The sequence below is a fragment of the Lepidochelys kempii genome, chromosome 21 (assembly GCF_965140265.1).
Source record: "Lepidochelys kempii isolate rLepKem1 chromosome 21, rLepKem1.hap2, whole genome shotgun sequence".
NCBI lineage: Eukaryota > Metazoa > Chordata > Testudines > Cheloniidae > Lepidochelys > Lepidochelys kempii.
The window spans coordinates 2,263,812-2,269,811 of record NC_133276.1 but is presented as its reverse complement, the minus strand read 5'-3'; the positions used below and the strand labels follow the sequence as shown (position 1 = coordinate 2,269,811).

The following is a 6,000-nucleotide window of genomic DNA, read 5'->3' as shown; positions in this document are numbered from 1 at the left end:
TTTCCTTTAACTTTATTTTAAAAAATTCAAAGAATTTTAAAATGGTCAAAATCTAAATGATACATTTCAATTTTGTTTAAACTAAACTTTTTGGTTGATCCCAAACAAACTTTTTTTTGACTTTTTGATTTCACCAAAACTTTTGAAAAATTGTGTTTCTGGTTCAAACTTATACATGCTTTGTGTGTATAAAAAGATCTTCTAGACTTTCCACAGTATGCATCTGATGAAGTGAGCTGTAGCTCACGAAAGCTTATGCTCAAATAAATTGGTTAGTCTCTAAGGTGCCACAAGTACTCCTTTTCTTTTTATATATATTTAACTTTTCAAAAATAGCCAGCAAACCAAAAACCTTTATTCACATAGCTCTGGCACTCAGCTACCAGGGTATTGAGTTGGGTATAAAGCCCTAGGCAGACGGATTAGATAAGTAGCTCCCAAGGATAAATCAGTAGCCCATTGAAAAATGTAGGTGTCCCAAATCTTTCCAGAGCATATCACTGAGAACACAGGGGTTTGATAACCCTAATTTAGGCATCTCTCTCTATTTATTTTTAAATTTGACATCTGTAGACAAGTTGATCCCATATTAACCATTTAAAATATTTCTGAGATGCCAACAAAACTCCAGCATCTGCTTGTATATCCGGTTCTAACCCTCTGACTGAAACCTTCATTGTAACTTTTGCATCTTCTTTAGACTGTGAAGCTCCAGCTAATTGCTGAAGCATGTGTGTAACTTTAAACAGATGAGTAAAGCAGATGAGTAAAACTTTAAGCAGATGAGATTAAAATCAATGGGCCTAGTCATGTGCTTAGATATCTTGCTGAAGCAAAGTCGGAAGGACTGACATCAGACATCTGGAGAGCTGAAAGAAAGACTCAGGATAATGATATTTGAGCAGGTATGTCTGGTCCAACCAAGGCTAAGAGGAAATCCTTTGTTGTATTGTGAGATGGATCTTCTTTATTAGGATTTGCTGTATCAGTTCTTTTCCCTGCCAAATTTTGTCTTTTTAAGGATACTAAAAAGTCTCTTTTGCATGATTATAATGAAGTGGTGGGATCCTTGAAGATACCCAGAAAGGAGAAGGGAAAAAACAAACAAAACCCAAACTGAACCAAAACAAAACATGAATTTGTTGATGAAATCAGATAAATTACCCGATTCAGGTTCAGTTCTACATAAACCCGATTTTCCCCCCAACCCCCATGTTGTAACTCTGTGATCTGGAAAGTAATCTATTTGTATTTACAAATCATCACGTCAGTAAGGGTCTAAATTGTGCAGATTTCCTTGTTGAATAATATGATTCTAATTTAATTGGCATTTGTCTGATATGAAAAGTAGTTTTGATAGTGTTTGCTATTGATTGTTTGTGTTAAAACTTTGTGATCTGGAAAGGAATATGTTTGTATTGACTTATTATCCTATCAATAGATGCCTAATTTTGTGAGTTTTTCTTTCAAGTGATCTGATGAATATAAATGGCAGATTTCATTTAGCTTCTTATTGATTTTGTTGCTGTTATTAGAACTCTGTGATCTGAAAAGTAAAATGTTTGTATTTACTTAACGGCTTATTAATGCGGCTGGGTTTATAGGACTTTTCCCTTTGTATTGACTAACCAGGTCTAATTTAACATATTAAAAGAAAAAAAATGCAGTTTTGACTTGGTTCTTTTTTTAAAAAAATGTGTTAAATTCCTATATAGCAAAAATGATCTCCTTTTTACTCTAAGCCGGACGCTATGCCCCGGTGACTAAACAAACTCATGGCAGCCCTGCCCTGCCCTCTCCCGCACTGCTGCAGCTCCTCGTCCCCTGCTGGGAGAAAGGTGGGGAGACCCTAGACCAAATGGGGCCCCAGGTGAGGAGACTCTCTGCCCCCCCAATCGTTAAACTTTTGAATACCTTACGTTTTATTGCATTTGTAGCCCATTTCACAACTTTGATGCATGATTTGGATGCCTGAGTTATCCCTGACATATAAAACAATAAATTTGCACACTAGGATCTGTGAATCTGTATTTATTCATGCCATATATGAGTAAATAAAACGAATTGTTTCCTCTAAGCTTATAGAAACGTCTTCATTTTAAGAATAACTGAAATGTACAGGGCATGGCTGACACCATTCTAGGGGGCTGGAGGAAGAGGTAGTTCTCAGAAAGCCTGGAAGGTTCCAGGAGGTTCTACAAAGGTCCAGAACGTTCTAGGAGGTTCGTGAAGAATGACTCCACATAGGGAACACCTGAAACATTTCACTTCAGACATCCCATGTTCCCTTTTGTCGCTAACAATAAAAGCAGCCCGGGAGCCTGGCACCCCAGGTGGTCGCCTGCCCCTAAATCTGGCCCTGGTCTGTTCCTCCTCACAGGAGGGGTTTGAAATGCTTTCCCCAGCCCTGGGGCCATCACCTTTGCATGACTTAGGCCCCCATTCAAGAAAACCACTTTAAGCCTGTGCTTAAGTCCCATTGAAGAAGAGGGCTTAAAGTTGAGCGGGTGCTGTCCTGAGGGGCAGCCCTCGCCCCAGGCTCTGTGGGGCAGGGGCTGCCTCTTCCTTAGGGGGGTCCAGGGTCCAGCAGAGTGGAGCCCCACCAGACTGGGGCCTGTCCTTACTCAGAGCCGGGGGGGGGGGGAGCCCCTGGGCCAGGTGCTGAAGACCCAGGGGTAGGCAGAGGGTGAAGGGCGCCAGGTCCCCCTCCAGCAGCCCCTACGCCCGGTGTCCTGGGGGCCGGGCCAGTAGGGTGAGCAGACAGCAAGTGTCAAAAAGCGGGGCGGGGCGGGGGGTAATAGGAGCCTCTATAAGAAAAAGACCCCAAATCGGGACTGTCGCTATACAATGGGGACCTCTGGCCGCCCTAGACCCGGGGGAGAGGGGCCAGCCGCCCTGACGGCCCCTTTGGCGGCCCAGCTCCCGAGCGGCTCCCCGGGCCCCCGGCCGGCGGGGCGGGGCGGGGAGGCTCCCCGGGGCGGGAGGCAGCCGGCCGGGCCGCGCGGGCGCTAGGGGTCGCTGCGCCCCTTCGCAGGCGCCCAGGCTCTGCGCGGCGGCCCCCGAGGAGGCTGCAGCGGGCGGCGCAGGAGCGAGCCGGGCTGGTGCGGAGCGAGCGGAGCCGCCAGACGCTGCGCGTCCAGCCGAGCGCAGCCCTGCCCGGGAGCCCCGGCCGGCCCGAGCCGCGCAGCGGCGGCGCGCAGGGCGCAGGGCGGGGATGGGCAGCGGCCGGGGCGCGCGGCGGGGACACCTGTGACGGGACCCAACAGGTAGGTGCGCGGGGACCCGCCGCGGGCAGGGGGGGGCCGGGCAGAGCCGGGGGGGGCCGGGCAGAGCCGGGGGGGGCCGGGGCGCCCCCTTTGCCACGGTCGCACCCAGCGCTTCTCCGCGGCCCCCCCGGGGCTCGGCGGCCGGACGCTGCAGCCAGGTGCGGGGCCCCCGGCCGCCCCCCTGCTGCAAGGGCGAGGCGAGCTCCAGGGAGCTCCCCGCGCGCCCGGACCCGCCGACTTTCTCTGGCTGCCTCCGCGCAAAGTTCCGAGCGAGCCGGGGCTCTGGGGGCTGAGAGCCGCCCCGGGACCCCTCCCCGTCTGGTCGGGTTCCCGGTGCCGCTGCGCGAAGGGTCCGGGGTGAGGCGGAAAGCTGCCCGGGCGGGGTCCCGGGAGCTGGAGGGGCGCTCCCCGGGGAGCACGAGGCGTGCCGGGGCAGTGGCGGGGGGAGCAGCCCTGGCCGGGCTTCCAGGACTCCTGGGGATGATCCAGCCTCCCTCGGCGTGTCACGGGGTGACTTGGTTCTCCGCAGAGATGTCAGCCTCTTGGAAAGGGGGCGCGGGAGGACAGAAAATGCAGATCAGCAGCCCTCCCCCCGGGGACACTGCCTGCCGTGAGCCCCCTGGGGGAACACGCTTAGTCCAGAATCGCTTTGGAAGCGGAGTCGGCAAAGGGTCCCTTATTCTGGAATATGAGCGTCCACATGGGGCATTAGTCCCAAATAGCTGCTGTGCTTAAATTTCCGCGCTGCCCTAATCTGGAGTAAGTCCCCCGGGGCAGACAGGTCCCTACGTGGCGTTCTTGGAACCTCCCCACCGCCTCCCATTCCCCTCCTGGGTTAGCGGAGTATGGAGACAGGGTCTGCTCACAGGGAGGAGCAGCGGGAGAGTTTAAACACCCCTCCCACCCCTTTGCATCAGGGCAGGAGTGGGGCTGCACTAATGGGCTGCTGTCTGGGGCAGACTAGGGGGCTCAGGGGGAGAGGGGAATATGTATAGGAACACAGGTGCCTGGCTCCAGGCAGTGTTTTCCTGGCTCTCCGGTTGCTGTTGGGGTTTGAATAACAGCATCTCTTCTTCTTCCCCCTGGGTTTCTCTTCCTGCTGTGAAGTCATAACCCAGTGATGCCGCACTGGTGGGCTGTGATCTCAGATTCAGCAGGAGAGCGTCCCAGTGGCATGAGGAGTCATGGCTGGGGGAATGTGGGGAACTCAAGGGCAGGAAACGTTCCTGAAGCATAAGTATGGGGGGGTGACCTCCTGGCTGGCGTGCATCTGTATGTGGGAGCCTGGTCTCTGTTTGAGTTTCCCCCAGGCGGGCAGTTCTCCACGGAGGCACCGCCAACAGGAGGTGCTTTCCTGCGTTGGATGTAAAGCCAGTTAAATCAGCAAGACCTGGTTCCCATTAGCTGCATTTACATCTCACCTAGCTGCCTCACTCAGCAGACTGGGCTGTCTTGCACCTCCCTGTGCCCTCTCTGTCGGATCGGCTCTGTGTTGGTGCCCAGGGTAGGGCCTAGGTGTTGGAATGCAGACACCAGGGCCAGCGGTGGCATAGATGTGAGGAGGGAGGTCTGTGGCTCCATGCCAGACAGGACTGGTTCTAAAGAAACGGTGAACTCCTGCTAGGCGCAAGGCTGAACCAACAGTGAAACTAATTAAATTATCCGCTTGCAGCGTGCATCTAAAAAACCCAGCTCAAAACCTTGCATAATTTGTAGGCGAGAGAGAGACCCGAGCTGGGAGAGTGACTCATGGCAGAGGCAGATCCTTCAGGTCTCAGTGGAAGTCATCTGTGACGGTGATGGGCAGCAGCCAGCTGGCACTGAGAGATTTGATGAGTGACTTGCAGCTTGGCTTGCTTGGCCAGGGAAATGCAGCGCCCGGCTAGGACCAACTTGGGGTGGCTCTTGCCGGCTCAGCGAGGCAGAGGCTCCCCTGGAACTGCTGCTGTCTACACACCCTGGCAAGTGTCAGGTCCTGTTCCCACTGCTGTGGCCTGCAGGATGCACACACAGTGACATCCAGCCCACCAACAGGGATCGAAGTCAATCCTCCCATCTGGTCACCGTTTGAGAGATGTAGTGTTTTCCTGCACTGTACCTGGCTATTGTAAAATCTCCAAAATGAGTCCGAAAACTCCTGCTCCCACTCACTCTGTCCCAGCGTATGCAATAGCTGAGCCTTCTGTTGTCGTCAGCCTCACAGGAGCAGTGGAGGCTGGAGAGTCACATCCAGGCTGCTTCCCTGCGCCAGCACTTGCAAACTGATCGGCTAAAATGACTGGCTCAGGACCAAAAAAGGAGCAAACATTTCCTGCTGCCCTTGCTCCATTGCCCAAACCCTGGGAGTGGGAGAGGGCAGCTTAGTGGATAGAGAGCTGAACTAGTGCTCGGTTTCTGGCTTTGCCGCTGGCCTGCTGGCTGATGCTGGGCAAGTCACATCCCCTCTTGTGCCTCAATTTCCCCATCTGTAAAATGGAGTAAATTATACTGACCTCCTTTGGAAAGCAGCCTGAGAGTGCATAAAAGCTCAGTTATAGCAACAGTTGGTTTTCTTTCTGGGAAGGAAATGGCCCTACTTGGCACCAATTGTTCCTGACAGCAGAGGGGTTCAGACAGGAGTTAAGATGCTAGATGGGTCTGATTCTGATCTCACCTCATTTCCCCTGCTTTAATTTTATTGGCTTAGCAGAGCTACTCCTGATTTATACTAGATCAGAATCGGGCCCAAAGATTC

General features: G+C 52.6%; 1 protein-coding gene across 1 annotated transcript in view; it reads left to right on the top strand.

Annotated features, from left to right (window-relative positions):
* The first annotated feature begins 3,147 nt into the window (after positions 1 to 3,147).
* The window catches only part of TAFA3 (TAFA chemokine like family member 3), a 71,482-nt gene continuing 68,629 nt past the window's right edge, over positions 3,148 to 6,000 (top strand). Inside the window, exon 1 of the mRNA XM_073320073.1 lies at positions 3,148 to 3,266. The gene's annotated coding sequence lies outside the window, so the exon portion shown is untranslated. The remainder of the gene's footprint in view (positions 3,267 to 6,000) is intronic.